General features: G+C 35.2%; 1 long non-coding RNA gene across 1 annotated transcript; it reads right to left on the reverse strand.

Annotated features, from left to right (window-relative positions):
* Nucleotides 1-396: 396 nt before the first annotated feature.
* Nucleotides 397-2,553, reverse strand: LOC307008000. The gene is made up of 3 exons (XR_013799744.1): nt 2,445-2,553; nt 1,360-1,525; nt 397-541 (listed from the first exon to the last, which is right to left on the reverse strand). It is a non-coding gene; the product is annotated as an uncharacterized lncRNA (long non-coding RNA).
* Between the last annotated feature and the right edge of the window lie 4,226 nt (nt 2,554-6,779).

Genomic DNA, 6,779 nt, shown 5'->3' on the forward strand with positions numbered 1-6,779 from the left:
CCACCGTAGCTTCTCCTTCCAGTTTGAGAAGGGAGGGATAGGCCGTAAGTGACTGGCTGTTTGCAATTCGCAAACCTCACCACTAGATGCCTCTAAAAATTACACACTGCACCTTTAAAGACATCGTTAAAATAGTCCAAGTGACTACAGTGGCTCAACCATATGTTTATCAAGCGACGAGAATACTTTTTGTGCGCAAAAAACAAACAAAACTAATGACTTTATTCCACTATTCATTATGTTCTCCGTGGGCCTAAGTGTGTTTACGTAGTATAACTGCACATAGTATATCTGTGTTGCACGTCACCACGTAGGCTCACCATTGGCCGACGCTGGTCATGTGTGTGATGCGTGTGACCTTTGGAGGAGTGAGACAGCTGTCAGATTTCACGAAAGTCTTACGGGGTTGGAACAACATGAGGGTGAGTAATTACTTACAGAATATTCATTTTTGGGTGAACTATCCCTTAAATATAAGTAGTGTGGGTGTGCCAAACTAGCACTGTGGTCCAGTCTGTGGTCCAGTCTCTTCATGCCCCGTCTGTGGATAAAAAACAGATTGACTGATGTTACTAAAAATTGGTGAATTATTATTTCATAAACATTTAATAATAACAGTGTGGCTACTCCATAAATGTTAACCCTAAAGTTATTTAGACTGTGCTTTGAGTACTATAAATTTATATTAGTTTTTTTCCAACTGCAAACACATGTTTTCAAAACGATGTCACCCTTTTTCAAAACTCTACACACAATTCCCAAAACTGCACACACAAAATCTCCTTCAAAATGTAACACTGCATTCAAAATGCCATAAACACATGACAGAATGAAGCATTTGCATCAAATGGCAAACACTTCTTTCATAATAGTAAATTTTTGGATATACCATGTAAACACTGTTGTTCTATATCTAAAGCACTCTGGTCTTTCATAGGCTTATATCTTCACTTCAATACAATGTTCTACAGTGACAGTAATCTGCTGAGAGCGGGAACAAGTACACTAAACACCAATGCAATGTAGAAACATAACATGTTTATTAGGCCAAACATTACTGTTGTATACAGTAGCATACAACACAACCATAAACATATGTAAACCAAAAGTATATTCTTTAGAATACAGTAAAGAACACAATTGTGTGTGTGGGGTCTCTGTCCATTGATGGCATCAATAGTTCAAAACAGGTAATCTGACCTTTGACCTATATGTGATTGGTTAGTGATCAGAAAAGCAAGTGTTTTCACATGTGAGGAGTGTTTTTTTTCCTCATGCAACAGTACATTCCACAACAACATGCTGGCACGCTGACAAAATTTTCGTCTTCGAGCATAGTACGGGGATAGTTTCTCTCACCTTAGAGCTCCAATTCAGAGGTCAATGCATCCAACGGTTGTCCTGTAATGGGATGATGTCTGTTTGGTATGCTTTGGCCTTGAGGGGGAAGAACTAGTAGAAGCTTGATGCTCCGCATCCGCCAGTTCAGACGCCCGTCCCATTGGAAGTCTCTGTGGGAAAAAAACTGTAAACCACACAAGATTAAAATGTAGCTTACAAATGTTATACAATGGAAAGGTTCAATAACACATTGTAAAGGATTAGCTACACCTGAAAATTAATGAACTTCCATCATTGAGGGGAAAATAAGATAATGTGCATCAAAATTCTGTGTACCTGCTAAACTTTTCTAATTTGTACTAATTTGCCATACTATGGAAGTAGTAATATAATACTTTCATTGTATGACAATAGCAGCATTGAGAAATGTCTTCTTTGAAGCTATTATAATAAAATTATAAAAATGTATAAACCAGGGCTTGGCATTAACGTTAACCCTGGTCTTGTACTTGTCCTTTGGACAAATAAATCGTTCATTCACTTGTAAAAAAAACAAAAAGTAGCTTGTCAAGTAATATATACATTTTTTGAAGTAAGGTTATTCATCTGTGTGTAACGTGTGTGTGTGTGTGCGCGCGCGCTAACGTTAAATTAAAAGAGCACATTAATATGAAAACGGTGATTCAACTGACTTGGAATTAACGTTAACTTAACTTTACCTGTGAATTAAGCGGTTGCGTGAAATTCATGTTAATACTAGGCATAAATGGCATTATAAAACCGGCATTCCGTCATGTGAAAACTACGAAATAACCGTCCAGTGAATACTTTTAAGTTAATTAATTTTAAGATCATTTAGTTTACTTCCATTCACATTGAAAAAATTGCCACCAAAACCTTTACAAAATCGCTAATCAAGATTACAAGCCTAAAGCCTAAACTTACAGCTAAAGTCTAGCAGTTGAGATGCTAACGGACTTTTCCCGAAGACACTAAACCATTTCTATAAAGTAAATATTCAACGGAAGCGTTTTATTTACATGAAAGAATGTGTCAGAAACATTTTTATGTACTATTTGTGTAATTTTGGGGACTAAACTTACCTGAAATTAGCGAAACCAACAGTGAGAGACAGAGTTGCTGCTTGTCGTCAGTTGAGCTCCCCGCCCGTTTCCATGGTAACTCCAGTTCAAATCTGGTTCAAAAGCAACTGGAATGTTCAGTGCGCGCGCAAATTAAAATACGTAGGAGTCACGCAGCATTTACATGAAAGAAGAAATGGAGGGAATTATTTGATAATCAGATAAAATATCCTGAAATGTGAGGTTAACATTAAGTGTATAGACTCGTGGCCATCACCAAACTGTAAATGGAATAAGAATATGAAGCATTGAGTGTAAAACAATGTTTACAAAGTCATTTATGTTATAATAGGCTATAATATAATGTAATATAGTCTATAATATTATATAGCTTTATATACATGGTTAACGTGGTGTATAAATAAAATTGCTAAACATTTATTAAAAACTAAACATGATAAGGCATGGATATATTTTATGAAATATACACAATATGTACACAATTTACAGATGTAACATGAGGAACAATTTAAAAGGTTTATGTTCAATGTATTTTTTAAATAATATATGTTCAAAATGTATTTCAATATATTTTACAGAGCTTCACATAATGTGAATAGCATATCTATCTATAAATTACAGGAAGGTCTGTCTGTCTGTCTGTCTGTCTGTCTGTCTGTCTGTCTGTCTGTCTGTATACTGTTAACCACATATCTCTCGAACCGTTAGTCCAATGGATTTTACACTTGACAGGTTTCTTGCTACGGGCACGAGTAAGTGCAGTGTCAAGTTTGACGTTGTTTGGATTAGAAATGCAAAAGATATCGCTAAATATATCGGCAAAAGAAGGTAATTGTTTAAAAATAAACATTCTGACATAAACACTCTGTCAGCTAAACATTTAGTCAGCTACACTGTTTACTTGTATTTATTCACAGCTTTTCTCGGAGTTCACTGTGTAGCCTGCTCCCTGAATCGTGTAGTAAAATTTTCCATATTTATTGTATGTCATTATGTCAGTATCAGTATTTGCTTTCATGCACAAATAAAAATGTCACTGAACTTTTGCTGTGTGATTGTAATGAGCCTAACCCAACCCTAACCCTAACCCTAACCCTAACAGGCACTTTGCCATCAATTACCTATTCGCACACTGTTTGCTCAAGCGTAGTGTTTTCTCTGAGTTACTGTGTAGCCTGCTGCCTGATTCATCACGCTTATTCATTTGTGGATGTTAACTGAATCTGTAAGTCAGCTATGCTGTTTACATCTGAATATTATATGTACTTCTGGTGCGCTTAATGTTATCGCTACTGTGTAATAGTAGCTTATGCTATTAACCAACAAAACATATCATATTCAATGCGTTCACAATCTCTTTCACAGGCATCATTTGTAGCCTATACACAAACTGTTTTTGCTCAAGCGTATAGCGTTTTCTCTGAGTTCACTGTGTAGCCTGCTCCCTCAATCGTATAGTTCAATTTTCCACATTTATTTTATGTAATTATTTCAGGATCAGTATTTGCTTTCTACCATACACAAATAAAAATGTCACCGAACTTTTGCTGTGTAATTGTAACAATGAGCACTCAAACACACCAAAACAACAATTACTAAAAACACACACAAAAATGTATTTTGCACTGGTTAATATAAAATTATTTATAGGCTATAAGTGCTGGTTTATTGGGGTGGTGTTATAAACTACTGTGATGTTTAAAATGTTTATATGGATATATAGTCATACAAATCTAGTGATTGTAAACTAATGTTAAGAAGCACACATTTGTTAAATGTAGCCTACTTAACATTATGAGAATGTTCAGCAAATAACATGTTCCCAGAACGTTGTATGATAGCCTAAATATAACATTCATAAAATACTAATAACATTATAAGGACGTTCGGAGAACGTTGTTCTAAGAACGTTTTATATCAACGTTATGAGAACTTTCATCAATCACAAATAACGTCAAAAAGACGTTCCAAGAACGTTGTTCTAAGAACGTTTTATATCAACGTTATGAGAACGTTCATCAATCACAGATAACGTCAAAAAGATGTTCCAAGAACGTTGTTCCAAGAACGTTTTATATCAACATTATGAGAACTTTCATCAATCACAAATAACGTCAAAAAGACGTTCCAAGAACGTTGTTCTAAGAACGTTTTCTATCAACGTTATGAGAACTTTCATCAATCACAAATAACGTCAAAAAGACGTTCCAAGAACGTTGTTCTAAGAACGTTTTCTATCAACGTTATGAGAACGTTCATCAATCACGAAATAACGTCAAAAAGACGTTCCAAGAACGTTGTTCCAAGAACGTTTTATATCAACGTTATGAGAACTTTTATCAATCACAAATAACGTCAAAAAGACGTTCCAAGAACTTTGGTTTTAGAACGTTTTCTATCAACGTTATGAGAACGTTCATCAATCACAAATAACGTCAAAAAGGCGTTCCAAGAACTTTGGTTTTAGAACGTTTTCTATCAACGTTATGAGAACGTTCATCAATCACAGATAACGTCAAAAAGATGTTCCAAGAACGTTGTTCCAAGAACGTTTTGTATCAACGTTATGAGAACGTTCATCAATCACGAAATAACGTCAAAAAGACGTTCCAAGAACGTTGTTCCAAGAACGTTTTGTATCAACGTTATGAGAACGTTCATCAATCACAGATAACGTCAAAAAGATGTTCCAAGAACGTTGTTCCAAGAACGTTTTGTATCAACGTTATGAGAACGTTCATCAATCACGAAATAACGTCAAAAAGACGTTCCAAGAACGTTGTTCCAAGAACGTTTTGTATCAACGTTATGAGAACGTTCATCAATCACAAATAACGTCAAAAAGACGTTCCAAGAACGTTGTTCTAAGAATGTTTTATATCAACGTTATGAGAACGTTCATCAATCACAGATAACGTCAAAAAGATGTTCCAAGAACGTTGTTCCAAGAACGTTTTGTATCAACGTTATGAGAACGTTCATCAATCACAAATAACGTCAAAAAGACGTTCCAAGAACGTTGTTCTAAGAACGTTTTCTATCAACGTTATGAGAACGTTCATCAATCACGAAATAACGTCAAAAAGACGTTCCAAGAACGTTGTTCCAAGAACATTTTATATCAACGTTATGAGAACGTTCATCAATCACAAATAACGTCAAAAAGACATTCCAAGAACTTTGGTTTTAGAACGTTTTCTATCAACGTTATGAGAACGTTCATCAATCACAAATAACGTCAAAAAGACGTTCCAAGAACTTTGGTTTTAGAACGTTTTCTATCAACGTTATGAGAACGTTCATCAATCACGAAATAACGTCAAAAAGACGTTCCAAGAAAGTTGTTCCAAGAACGTTTTATATCAACGTTATGAGAACGTTCATCAATCACAGATAACGTCAAAAAGATGTTCCAAGAACGTTGTTCCAAGAACGTTTTGTATCAACGTTATGAGAACTTTGATCAATCACAAATAACGTCAAAAAGACGTTCCGAGAACTTTGGTTTTAGAACGTTTTCTATCAACATTATGAGAACGTTCATCAATCACGAAATAACGTCAAAAAGACGTTCCGAGAACGTTGTTCTAAGAACGTTTTCTATCAACGTTATGAGAACGTTCATCAATCACGAAATAACGTCAAAAAGACGTTCCAAGAACGTTGTTCCAAGAACGTTTTATATCAACGTTATGAGAACTTTCATCAATCACAAATAACGTCAAAAAGACGTTCCAAGAACGTTGTTCCAAGAACGTTTTATATCAACGTTATGAGAACGTTCATCAATCACGAAATAACGTCAAAAAGACGTTCCAAGAACGTTGTTCCAAGAACGTTTTATATGAACGTTATGAGAACGTTCATCAATCACAGATAACGTCAAAAAGATGTTCCAAGAACGTTGTTCCAAGAACGTTTTGTATCAACGTTATGAGAACTTTGATCAATCACAAATAACGTCAAAAAGACGTTCCGAGAACTTTGGTTTTAGAACGTTTTCTATCAACATTATGAGAACGTTCATCAATCACGAAATAACGTCAAAAAGACGTTCCGAGAACGTTGTTCTAAGAACGTTTTCTATCAACGTTATGAGAACGTTCATCAATCACGAAATAACGTCAAAAAGACGTTCCAAGAACGTTGTTCCAAGAACGTTTTATATCAACGTTATGAGAACTTTTATCAATCACAAATAACGTCAAAAAGACGTTCCAAGAACGTTGTTCCAAGAACGTTTTATATCAACGTTATGAGAACGTTCATCAATCACGAAATAACGTCAAAAAGACGTTCCAAGAACGTTGTTCCAAGAACGTTTTATATGAACGT

This window comes from Phoxinus phoxinus, assembly GCF_949152265.1.
Source record: "Phoxinus phoxinus genome assembly, chromosome: 12".
Classification (NCBI taxonomy): domain Eukaryota; kingdom Metazoa; phylum Chordata; class Actinopteri; order Cypriniformes; family Leuciscidae; genus Phoxinus; species Phoxinus phoxinus.